General features: G+C 46.6%; 1 protein-coding gene and 1 pseudogene across 1 annotated transcript in view; one reads left to right on the top strand and one right to left on the bottom strand.

Moving 5' to 3' along the window:
• The first annotated feature begins 638 nt into the window (after positions 1 to 638).
• The window catches only part of Acsl3 (acyl-CoA synthetase long chain family member 3), a 49,218-nt gene continuing 36,723 nt past the window's right edge, over positions 639 to 13,133 (top strand). The window contains exon 1 of the mRNA XM_042679125.1: positions 639 to 677. The gene's annotated coding sequence lies outside the window, so the exon portion shown is untranslated. The remainder of the gene's footprint in view (positions 678 to 13,133) is intronic.
• On the bottom strand, positions 9,205 to 9,326 carry LOC122107598 (annotated as a pseudogene).

Genomic DNA, 13,133 nt, shown 5'->3' with positions numbered 1-13,133 from the left:
AGTGGAGAACAGCAACATCAAAAAATGCATATTTGCTTCATGGTCTACGTTAAGATTTATGCATAGCAGCAATAAGTGCGTAATTGCAGCTTCTGCTACTTTTTATTTTTTAACGGAAGAGGGGGTGGTCTTTGCTCTGGGAGGGTCGACGCTGGCCCTGCAGACTCCCTCTCCCTCACCCCGCGGCGATGGCGGAGCCCCGCTCCCCCCTCCTCCCCGCCCCCCCCCCCCCCCCCCCCCGCCCCGCCGCCCGCTCGCGGCCGGCTCCCCCCGCGTCCCCGCCCCCAGCCGGCTGCGGCTCGGCCCGGCTCGGCCAGAGCTCCGCAGAGTGACCTATAGTAACCCCGCCCCGCCCCCGGCCGCCGGCGGCGCGCTCCTCGGCCGGCCTGCCATAGGCCCAGCCCCGCCCGCGCCACCGCCCGCGGGCCAATGGGCGGCGGCCTCTCTGCATATGCAACGAGCGCCGGCCTCGGCAGCGCGTCCCGGGTTCGGCTCAACAGACGCTGCTCTGCCGGCGCCGGGAGCGGACGCGGCCGTTGTCGCCGAGCGAGGTGGAGGAGGTGGAGGTGGAGGAGGAGGAGGAGGAGGAGGAGGAGGAAGAGAAGGTGGAGGGGGAGGAGGAGGAGGAGGAGGAGGCGGCGACGGAGCTCGGAGCTGCGGTCGGTCACCCGCTGGCGGTAAGGCGCGTTGCAGTGCGGGGCTGTGCGGGGGCTGCGCTCGGGCTCCGGATCCCCTCTGAAGGCGACGCGGGTGCGGATGCTGCGGGGCGCCGCCGGGCCTGCGTGGGCCTGAGGTGGGAGGAACCGCGGCGGGCGGGTGAATGCGGCGCCCGTTGTGGGGGCGGCCGGGGGGAGGCGGGCGCGGCCTCCACGTGTGGCGGGGCCGGGCCTGCGGGGTGTCCCGGGGCGCAGGGGACGGGACGCGGCGGGCGGGGTGGGGGGCGCCCGCGCGCGAGTCCCGGGAACGGCCTCGGGGTGGGGGGGAGACTCAGGTGAGCGGGAGGGGGGGGCTCAGGTAAGTGAGGGGAGCCCAGGTGTGCGGAGGGGGCCCCCGGTGAGCGTGGCTGCGGTCCAGGTGTGCGCCGGGCCCAGGTGAGCGGGGGCGGGAACCAGGCGGGCGCGTGTGGGCTCCGCAGGCCCAGCCTCCCGGGAGGGAGGATGCGCGGCGGGACGGGACGGGACGGGGCGGGACGGGGCGGGGTGGGTGGCCCACGGCGGACGCGACCGTGCGTGCTGAGGCCGTGGGTGGATCCCCGGGCCCGGCCGGAGGGGCGGGAGGAAGTCCGGACGTGAGCTGGGCCCACCCTGGTTAATGTGGTCCGGCCCCTCTCGGTCGTGGGGGACGGAGATGGAGACCCACGGTGAGCCGAGGAGGAGAGCTGGTTGCTTTGAGTTTGTTTCCTTCTAAGTGTGTTTTAATGACACACGCGTGTGTCACACGATGGGAGCACCGAGGGAGAGCGCTGCTCCCCACTCGGGTGGGTATTTATTGTCAGGCCCGTTTCACAGATGTGGATTCAGAGGCATAGTTCGTACTGGTTTGCCCGGATAGTCTGGTTCTAGAACATGTTCCCCATCCAAGTGTTGGAGAGATATATATGGAATATGTAATTTACTATATTAGACATATTTATGTGTGTGTTTATGTATATAATTTGTATTATATATGTGCATATAGATGATAGGCACACACACATAATGTAGGGCCCTTCCAAAATAGGGTGGAAAAACGTCTTGAAAATTATATGGAAGCCAGAGAGGGAATGGGCTTTGTGAAAGTGATTATGGCTGAATCAAATGACAAATAGCTGACATTTATTGAGCCTGGATTACACATCAGCCCGGATTACACATCATACGCCAGGAGCTTTAGGCACTGGCTCTTCCTAACGTTACCAATCCTCAGGACCTTGGTTATTCTCACTTTACCAGAGGGAGGAGCACCAGCGTGGACACCAGTCACTCGATCCAGATCTCAGGTGCAGGGAGAAGCTGGGGCTGAGATCAGCCTATGAAATCCAGAGCTCTTTTCATCTGACCACTATAGCACGCAAGTATTTCTTCTTTTCTTTTTGGCCAGTTCTTGGGGCTTGAACTCAGGGCTTGGACACTGTCCCCGAGCTTCTTTTTGTTCAAAGCTACTACTTGAGCCACAGCGTCACTTCCAGCTTTTTGTTTATGGTACTGAGGAAGCGAACCCAGGGCTTCATGTGCAAGCAGTTTATCACTAAGTAACATTCCCAACCTTGTTGAAAAGGTTTTTTTCTTTCTTTTTTTGGGGAGGGGGCGGGGTCGGGGGACTTGAACTCTGGGCCTGAACACTGTCCCTTCAGCTCAAGCTCTTCAGCTCAAGGCTAGCACTCTACCACTTGAGCTACAGCGCCACTTCCGGTTTTCTGGTGGTTTTATTGGAGATAAGAGTCTCACAGACTTTCCTGCTGGCTTTGAACTATGATTCTCAGATCTCAGTTGGTAGGAGTAAAGGCATGAGCCACCAGTGCCCAGCTGGTTGAATCGTTTTTCTGTGGTTGATTTAGGTCTGGGTGGACAGGAGAACTGTTTGATGGTGGTGTTTCTCGAGATCATCACAAACTATTTTGTGTCCCAGGTTGGTTGTGGGTGTTTTTGTTTTTTTTTTGGGGGTCCACTCATGGGGCCTGAACTCTGGGCCTGGGCGCTGTCCCTCAGTTCTTCAGTTCAAGGCTAGCACTCTACCTCTTGAGCCACAGCTTCACTTCTGGCTTTTTTTTTTTCTGCTTATGTGGTGCTGAGGAATCAAACCCAGTGCCTCATGCATGCAAGGCAAGCGCTCTACCACTGAGCCACCTTCCCAGCCCCGTTGTGGGTGTTTTTTTAAGGGATATTTCTGAGTTGAACAAATGTTAGAAGAGAGACCAGCTCATGCCTGTTGCAGAGGCTTTATTCTTTTTTTTTTGGTCATGGGCCCTAAACTCTGAGCCTGAGCGCTGTCCCTCAGCTTTTCAGCTCAAGGCTAGCCCTCTACCACTTGAGCCACAGTGCCACTTCTGGCTTTTTCTGCTTATCTGGTGCTGAGGAATCAAACCAGGGCCTCATGCATGCAAGGCAAGCACTCTACCACTGAGCTACCTTCCCAGCCCCGAGACTTTATTCTTGTGTGTTCAGGTATCTGTCTTCCTGTTTAGTTCTTTTTTGGGGGGGGGGGGGTGGGGGTCCAGTCATGGGGCCTGAACTCTGGGCCTGGGCGCTGTCCCTCAGCTTTTCAGCTCAAGGCTAGCCCTCTACCACTTGAGCCACAGTGCCACTTCCAGCTTTTTTCTTTTTGCTTATGTGGTGCTGAGGAATCGAACCCAGGGCCTCAGGCATGCAAGGCAAGTGCTCTACCACTGAGCTATCTTCCCAGCCCCCTGTTCAGTTCTTAATGCAGGATTGAGGAAGACTTCATTGGTCATTCTGGCATGCTATTTTCTGTGTAGATGTTTTCTAATTGGTCTCCTGTTAAGTGCTGGTTCTGTGTTGTTGGCAATTGAATTAAATAGCCCATTGGACATCAAGGTCCAGGTGACAAATGATAAATATTTTGGGTGGGTGTACAGTTACTGGGTTTGAAAGACATTGGGCTGGGCGCATACTTGAGTAAAATGTCTTCCTTGAAGAAAGGGAGGGGGAATTAAAGGACAAATTGGGAGAAGAAAATGATTAGATCATTCTTTCTTGGGTTGATTGCCCAGCTAGAGTCACTACCTTGCATTGCTTGTCAGACACCTGCCTAGGTGGCTGGGAATACTGGTGTGAACTGGTGTGGCCTGGGCCCTGAGGCAGGCAACGGGGATTCCAAGCCAGTGATCTTACAGATAAAGGTGTGATTACAGTTAGGCTACCTGCCATGAAAGGTATTGAGCGAATGAAGATTATAATCAAGATTGTGATTCAAATGGAAATTTAGGGAGCTTTTTTAATTGAAAAGGTGAAATTTTACTAGATAGTCTTTCATTCTGAGAAAGTAATTAAATGTAAAGTTAGACTATACTGAGAACTTTCCAGCAAGGATAATTTTTTCATTATGATTTCTGTTCCCATCTACCCTGTCATATTGTTAGGTATGTAAATGAGACAAAGTTTTTCCAGTCATTCTGTTTTCAGGGTGCTTAACTATTCTTATAATACTCATTATATTTCCCTCTGAGAAACAGTTGGGAAGTAAGTCTTTTATGTGAGATTTGCTAGGCCAAAGGTCAGAGTCTTTCTGATCTGATTTTCTCTGGAAACACCATAATTACCAGAAATTTCCATTGTACTTTACACTGTATAGAGTAATTGAACTTAAAATTCTTAGTTTACAGGCCAAAAACTGGTGACATCAATTTGGAAACATAAACTGTTAAGTACATAAAATATTTCAGTTGTGCATAAATGAAAACAGTACAAATAATTTGTTGCATTATATTTCCTGAATGGCAGCTGCAAAACACTGCCCTTAGGTGTCCCTGCCGCGTGGGATAAAAACAAAGACAGATGTGACATAGTCCCTGCTTGTAGAATGCTAATTTAATAACCACTAGTACTCCAATTTAAGTGTTTTTTTTTCTTTTTCAAAACAATTCTCTGGTTCACTTATTTGATTCTTTTAAAGAGATGGATATGATGGGCAGATATGTTGTGAAAGGGGAGATTTTAGATGTAAAGTTGCTTATGCTTGGTGATAGTGTGTGAGATGGCAGGAGGAGATGTTGAGTCATTAGATCTCAGACACAACTGAAGGACAATGCAATGTATATGGTATTTACAGAGCTGGGGCTTGATGGGAGAGGATGGGAGGAGAGCATGACTGGCTGGGCACCAGTGGCTCCCTCACACTTGTAATTGTAGCACATGCACGCACAGATGTACCACACACACACACACACACACACACACACACACACACACACACACACACACACACACACACACACACACACACACACAGAGTAGTGAAATGTTCAGTTAGAACTGCCATCTATTGAATTTGCTGCTTTAGTGCCCATACCTGGGCTCCATTGTGGAATCAGTGTAGAGGGCATAGCTGAAACTGGGTGTGTTTGAGGTTGGTTGCCTGTGGAGGAATGGCAGCTTAAGACCTGAAGAAGGTCCTCGATGGCATTGAGGAGAGCAGGCTGAGTGTGCAAAGGAGATGAGAGGGAGCGGCATATTAATCCCTTTGTGTTCCTGTAACCCAAATAGTTGTCAGAAACAAGCCCGCTTGAGTGGGCTCCCTGAGTGTAGAGGTCAGTCCATTGTGGCGGGGTGTGGTAAAGCAGTGCAGTCACATATCATGGTGGCCAGGAAGCAGAGGAAGGGGAATACAGGAAGGTGCCAGGGCAAGATTTGGAGCCCCAAGGACATGCCCTCAGCCACCTACTTCTCCAAAAAGCCCACCTCCTACTTTTTACCACTTTCCTATGTCTTCATATTAGGAATCCAGCCAGGGATTAATCCATTGATTAGGTCAGTGTTCCCCTGATCTGATGGTCTCTAAAACAACACAGGTATGCTTTACTAACCTGGGGGAGTGTGTTCCTTTAATCCAATCAGGTTGACAAAAAAGATTAACCATCACAAGAGACCAGAAAAGTTAGGGGGTACCAGTAGCAGATGTCCTTAGTGCAGTGGAATGCTCCTAGGAGAGGAGATTTGGACTACCCAGCCCGTTGGATTTAGCTCAGTGGAAGTCATTGGTCACCTGAAGAGATACTTCTGATGGTAGGGTGGGGATGGTGAGTAAACAGGCAGTGTGGAAAGTGGAGACCACATGTACATAGGAAACATTCCCAAGAGTTTTGATTTCAGCATGTTTGAACCTTGAAATAGGGGAAGGCTTGTTAGAGAGAAGGTTGAAGATTGATTAGAAAGCTTTCCTTGCTTACACCAAGATCATGAGAGTTGGGAGAGGTCCAAAGCACAAAGTAAGTGAGCCTATTCCTTACCTAGGAGTGACCCCTGTTGGAAAGCAACAGAAGACAGGTCATAATGGTCCACCTGTAATCCTAGCTACTCAGGAGGCTGAGATCTGAGGATCATGGTTCAAAGCTGGCCTGGGCAGGAAAGTCTGTGAGACTCTTATCTCCAATAAACCACTAGAAACTAGAAGTGGCACTGTGGCTCAAGTGGTAGAGTGCTCGCCTTGAGCTGAAGAGTGCAGGGACAGTGCCCAAGCCCAGAGTTCAAGCCCCATGACCGACAAAAAACAAAACAAAACAAAAAAACCCTAGTCAGTATTTTATCTTGGAGCCCTAAGCACATGCCTTCTACTGTCAAGAGTGTTAAATTCCTAAAAATTAGCCATTTTAGCTGACATGACCCAGTCTTTCATGAAAACTACACCACAGAAACTTGGTGTGAGGCTGATGTGTAATATGTGGTTTCATTTTGATTTTTATAATATATACTTTCTCTGACTTTTGATGATAAATCTCTTTCTGAAAAAGGGGATCTGAATGTTAAGGCTTTGATTACTTCCCTATGTACATATTTAGTTTCATAAGAAAAGATTTTCAGGGTCCTTTCATCTTCTTGACGCTTAAAGTGCTTCAGTTCTTTTTAGTTTTAGCATTGGTTATTCAAATGTGTTTATTTTATATACTTCTAATGTTTCCCACTTTGAAGGATGATTGAATGGGCTTAATTCATCTGTTATTCTTTAGAATTGGAAACACTTAAATAATTTTTTTGATAAGTCACTTCCAAATACAGCTATCTACTTGTTTGTAAAGGTATTTGTTATAACTGCATAGAAGATACATGCAATCATTCTTTTTATTTTTTATAGTACTGGGGTTTGGATTTGGGGCCTGTACTTGCTAGGTAAGCACTCTTACTTGGGCCTCCCCCTAGCCCCTTTTGCTTCAGTTACTTTGGGGATAGGATTTTTTGTTTGTGCCAGGTGTAGTCTGGGCTGTGGTCCTCCGATTTATGCTTTTCAAGTAACTAGGATGATATGTGTGCACACTGTGCCTAGCTTTTTAATGGGTTGAGGTGGAATCTGAAGACTTTCTGTTTTATCTATCTATTTATTTATTTATTTTTGGGTCTGGTCCTGGGGCCTGAACTCTGGGCCTGGGCACTGTCCCTCAGCTCTTCAGCTCAAGGCTAGCGCTCTACAACTTGAGCCACAGCACCACTTCCGGCTTTTTTCTTTTTGCTTATGTTGTGCTGGGGACTCGAACCCAGGGCCTCAGGCATGCAAGGCAAGCGCTCTACCACTGAGCCACCTTCCCAGCCCCTTTTATCTATTTATTTTTGTCTGTTGGTCATGGGTTTTGAACTCTGGGCCTGGGCACTGTCCCTCAGCTCTTCAACTCAAGGCTAGTGCTCTACCACTTGAGCCACAGTGCCACTTCCAGTTTTCTGGTGGTTAATTATAGGTAAGAGTCTCATGGGCGTTCCTGCCTGAGCTGGCTTTGAACTGTGATTCTCTGGGGCTGGGAAGGTGGCTCAGTGGTAGAGCGCTTGCCTTGCATGCATGAGGCCCTGGGTTCGATTCCTCAGCACCACATACGCAAAAAGAAAAAAGCCGGAAGTGGCGCTGTGGCTGAAGTGGTAGAGCACTAGCCTTGTGCTGAAGAGCTGAGGGACAGTGACCAGGCCCAGACCAGACGCCCCCCCCCCCAAAAAAAAAAAAAAAAGAACTGCGATTCTCTGATCTCAGCCTCCTGAGTAGTTAGAAATACAGGCGTGAGCTACCTGCACCCAGCTAGAAGACTTTGCTGAGTCCAGCTAACAGCTCCCAACCTCTGTCTCTCCAGTAGGTTGGATTAGTCATGAGCTTCCTCAGCTGGCTTCATGTGTTTATGTAGCGCCTGCTTTGCAAGGTTCTAGGACTCTGGAACTGATGGAGAGATAAGTTGCAGCTTTCAAAGAAGTCATAAAAGCAAGTGAGTATATGAACAAACTTTATAGGATGATAACAGAAGAAGGCATATGAACAGACATGTTACTATGTAGTATAATCAGTGCAGCCATGAGAGGTGTGAGAAAATATAGAAACAGTGCTGAGCAGGCACAGAGCAGGAAAGGAGAGTCTGCAGTGGAGGAGAGCCAGGTTTTCCAAGATGAATATGAGTTCTACCCGGTGAACGGGAACCAGAAAATAGAATGTTCTACCTTAATTTGGACCAGAAGGTGTGTGTGTGGGGGGGGGGAGACTATATGCACGCACAGATATCTACATAGTAGAGGTACAATTACATTATTGAATAATATTGTTTGAAAAATGATTTTCTCCTTACTGTCCTTTTTTTGGCCAGTCCTGCAGCTATGAACTCAGGGCTTGTGCCCTGTCCTTGTTCTTTCTTTATTATTATGGAGCCTGAACTCTGGGCCTGGGCACTGTCCCTCAGCTCTTCAGCTCAAGGCTAGCGCTCTACCACTTGAGCCACAGCGCCACTTCCGGCTTTTTTCTTTTTGCTTATGTGGTGCTGAGGAATCGAACCCAGGGCCTCAGGCATGCAAGGCAAGCGCTCTACCACTGAGCCACCTTCCCAGCCCCCTGTCCTTGTTCTTTTGCTCAAGCTAGTCCTCTACCACTTGAGCTACAGGGCCACTTCCAGCCTTTTCTGTTTATATGGTACTGAGGAATCAAAACCAGGGCTTCATGCATGCTAGGCAGGTACTCTACCACTGAGCCACATTCCCAGCCCCTTTTCTTACTATCTCTACAATAATAACTCCAGTGAAAAGCTGCCCTTTTTCCTGTCCTGGTTAACCTTTTCCCCCTATTTGGTTCAGAAAGAAAGAAATTGCTTTTGTGTTTTTTTTTTTTTTTTTTTTTGGATGCAAAGCCTAGCTTTTTTTTTTTTTTTACTTTTTTCATATATATTTTTTTATTGTAAAAATACTGTATTAGAGGGGTTACAGCTACATGAGTAGGGTAATGAGTACATTTCCTATTGAGTAATCTTTTTTTAAACTAAGTGTCTTTGGAATAAAGGCAGCTGCTTCTCACTTTACAGCATCCTGTGGCCAGGTGCTGTCCTGATTTTCTTCTTAATCCTCTAAGAGATAACAAGAGTATAGGTGACTTGCCTGACGTAAATTTCATTCCAGAGTCCATGCTTGTAACCAGGGACTGCACCTCTAGGGTGACCCTTTGGCTCGAAAGGTCACTTGACTTATGGAGACCTGATTAAAGAGCTGTGGGATAATACCGGGCAATGTTGGTGGTTGTCTCCCCTTCCCCCATCCCCTCCCATGTCTCCCCATTTATAATACAGACCAGGCACATTGCCTGGACTGACATGTATATGGGGTAGGTTTACTCTGACTTTTTATACAGGGTAAGAACACAGCCTGTGTAAGCACCAAGAGGCCTTGGTGTCTTTTTTATTTTTATTTTTTGTCGGTCGTGGGGCTTGAACTCCGGGCCTGGGCGCTGTCCCTTAGCTCTTCAGCTCAAGGCGAGCACTCTACCATTTGAGCTACAGCGCCACTTCCGGTTTTCTGGTGGTTTATTGGAGATAGGAGTCTCACGGTCTTTTCCTGCCCAGGCTGGCTTTGAACTGCGATCCTCAGATCTCAGCCTCCTGAGTAGCTAGGATTACAGGCGTGAGCCACCAGCGCCCGGCTTTGGTGTCTTTTTTAATTGCAAAGTTTTTGCCCCCAAATAAAATCTTTCATGTTTTTACAGTAGGGAAATAAAAGGAAACCAAAGTAACTTGAGAGAATTTAACTGTAATTTTTTTTTGTGCTTAAATTTCAGGATATATTATCCTTTAACGTTCCTTCTTAGAATTCGTTATTATTATAGCATTTTATTTTGTATTTTTATTTTTGCAGTCCTGGGGCTTGAACTCAGGGCCTGGGCTCTGTCCCTGAGCTTCCTCTGCACAAGGCTAGCACTCTGCTACTTGAGCCACAGGGCCACTTCTGGCTTTTTCTGTTTTAAAGAATTGGGTATGTATGGAAGGAAAGACATTCTAGCAAGAACCAACAAGAGTTTCTAAAATTTGGAGAAGACAAGGGAGAGAGACAAATGAATTTGACTGTAGGGAGTGTGAAATAGAGAATCAGGAGGGGAAAGAGAAGTGGGACCTGACTTGAAGTCAACTTAAATACTTGGAGAAGCTTGTGATTGTTGTTTTTTCTTTCTCCTTTTTCCCTTCAGACAGCGACGGGAGGAGTAAAGTTTGTGTTGTACAGGAGTGGCAGTGTGAAGCAGGGTGTACTGAAGGAGAGAGTTGAGTTGAATTCTGCCCAGGGCCAGGAGCTGCAGTGAGCACGGGCAGTGGAAAGGGAAGATGGGAGGTAGACTCACCACTTCGCAATAGATCGGTTCTGTAGAACCGAGAGAAGGGAAAAGGATTTTAAGGAATGCTTTTTAGTTTTGACTCTTGTATGGGAAGACTTAGCTTTCTGTCTTGTCTGTAAAGGTGAAAGGTTGAGGGATTGTGGAAGAAGACTGATTATTGATGTGGACAGCAGGATTGTTTCTAAAACTACACATTAACATTTTTCAAGACATGGAATGTGACAGCTAGTGCCGAGATAGAGGACTAGATTGGGGCATGAGAGAGTGGGAAAGTTCTGGATTTAGAGCTGTATAGATTGTGGTCAGGAGAGCTCAGCCAAGATGCATGGAGTAGTAATCATCACTTGGGGCTCACTGGGCATTGCCTGGGGAGACCTTCTTAACTAAGGCTGGGTCCCACAGATTTGTAGCATGGATCCTGGTTAGGTAACCGTCCAGCTGGCAGCTTTGGGAGTATGAGTAAAGAGTGCTGTGACTCCACAGGGAGAGGTAGTTACCGATCTGATCTCTCCAACAAGGACATGGCTGCTAGAATCTACTTCTAAATCATTGGTCTCTGGGACCAGAATACTGAGAACAGTGAGGTCAGAAGGGAGGTGGAGTTCCGGATGGGTGGGAGGGCAGATTCAGTTGGTGACGTGTCACTGAGTACTACCAAGCCATTCTGATTTGTGTCTTCACAAATTTGTGTCTTCCTTATCTTAAAGATAAGGATTGCCTTCCTTATCCAAGGATGGGAGCCTTAGTTCTTGGAAATCACAGATGTGGAACATTACTTGTTTGCACCTCTGCTTTCACTTGTCCAGGGTGGGTCATTTTCCAAGGTAAGCTGCTGTTCTTGTAGCCTTTTCCCTACTTGTTCTTGGTGAGCATAGTGTTTACTGTCAGGATAAAAATTCTATGAAAAACTGAAGTAGGGCAAATATTCAGTAGGGAGAGCCTCAAAGTTTACCATTGCTTGAGTTTGTGAGATAAAGAACATCTTGTAGGAAAAGTCATTTAAGTCTGCTTGTCTGCCTAAGGTAACCTTGTCACACTGAGCTACATCCCCGGCAGATTGTTTAAGGTGATCTCCCTGTGTGATTCAGATTGACCTTGAACTTGCTGGCCTTGAGCTAGCCCAGGCTGGTGAACTTGGGGTCCTTTTCATCCAGTACTAGGGTTGCTAATGATCAGGCCTAGCACCTGTAACTCATGGGTTCTCTATCTGTCCCTGCTTGCCTGCAGGTATGTGCTGTGCTGGTGGACAGCAGGGATAGAACCATGAATAAGACAGATACTATCCTTCCATTACGCAGTTCCCTAAGCAACTGTTTAAATGTACATGCAGTTAGTACTGTGAAGGCAAAATTTAGGTGGTATTATCAGCCATCTTGAGAGACTTCTGAGGAAATAATGTTGAATTATCTAGTAAAGTGGAGCAATGTATGAAGGCAGGGGTGAGTGGGCAAAGGCTGCAAGCATTTTGAGGTGAGGAAGTGACTTGGCATTGGGAAAAGTCTTAAGGCCAGAGGGGCAAGAGATGGTAGGGGTTGTCTAAGATGAAACTGGACACAAAGGTAAATGGGCCACAGCATGTGGTATAAGGTAGAAGTAAAGATGAGGCTCTCTTAGAGGCCATCTACTGAGAGTAGGAAAAAATGGAAATAGTTAACTTTTGTCTGCTTGTGGTTTGAATTGTATGATTAGGACTGTTAGAATTTACTGCTCTTTTTTTTTTTTTTGTCTGTCATGGGGCTTGAATTCTGGGCTTGGGCATGCTGTCCCTCAGCTCTTCAGTTCAAGGCGAGCGCTCTACTGCTTGAGCTACAGCGCCATTCACTTCCAGGAGTGTTAGAGTTTACTAACGTCATCTTTAGTAGCATTAAAACATCAACACATAGTTAAGGCATTATACAAAAGTATAGTTTATTTAGCTCTAGTATTGCTCACTTAATAAGGCCTGATCAGTGGGAAACTTAGCTGAATAATATTTTAGAATTCTGTAGTGTTGTGAACTATTTTAATACCTTTTTGCTTCAGGTTCTGTTTAGTGTCTTGTTTAAAAAAAATCAAACTGGCCTGATGTACATTAGCTCAGTTCTTGGTTTTTGACACTGTGTGACCTTCTGAATAATTTCCTAGTCACAGATACAAAATACCACTAGTTTTATTATAGAAGTCTCACGATTATTTCTGGCTTTAACATTCTATACCAGGATTATCAGTGTACATTTTGGTATCTGATAGGAGAAATAGTTTTTTTTTCTTTCAAAAATTTTTAGCTAATTTTAGAAAGTTTTCTTATAGTATTAATTTATTAAGTAACTATACAAAAACCAAGTAAGAAAAATTGAGGATTTTGATTGGGATTACATTTGGTTTGAGGCTAATTTTATAAGAAGTATGCTTTCCACTCAGGATCAAGTCTGTCTTTCTGAATAATAAGGTGTTTTAGTCTCATACCCCATTTATGTATAGTCCCTTGTGCATGCTAGGCAAGTATTCTACCACAGAACCTATTGTGGGTGTTGTACTCTATGAAGTGTTTTAAAGTTGTTACTGTGACTCACATCTTTTTCTTCTTGGTAGCTATTAATACTATATAGGAAAAATACGGGATTTTATTGTTTGCCTGGTGTCTAGATCCATTAACGAATTCTTTCTCTAGTGGGTTAATTTCAGATGATGGTTTTGAATTTCCTTAGCAACCTATCTGCACCTTGTGATCTTTTTGTTTCCTTTCCCAGTTTTTATACTCATTTATTTTTCTTGTCATTGCATTGGTTCGAGTGTAGTACTGTCAAGAAAAAGTTCAGTTGCAAATAGACTGGGGTTTGAACTCAGCCTTACGATTTCTAGGCAGGCACTCTACCACTCTTTTGTTTCTG

The sequence above is a fragment of the Dipodomys spectabilis genome, unplaced genomic scaffold (assembly GCF_019054845.1).
Source record: "Dipodomys spectabilis isolate Male_0828 unplaced genomic scaffold, ASM1905484v1 ptg000051l, whole genome shotgun sequence".
Classification (NCBI taxonomy): Eukaryota; Metazoa; Chordata; class Mammalia; order Rodentia; family Heteromyidae; genus Dipodomys; species Dipodomys spectabilis.
This window is presented reverse-complemented; position numbering and strand designations above follow the sequence as displayed.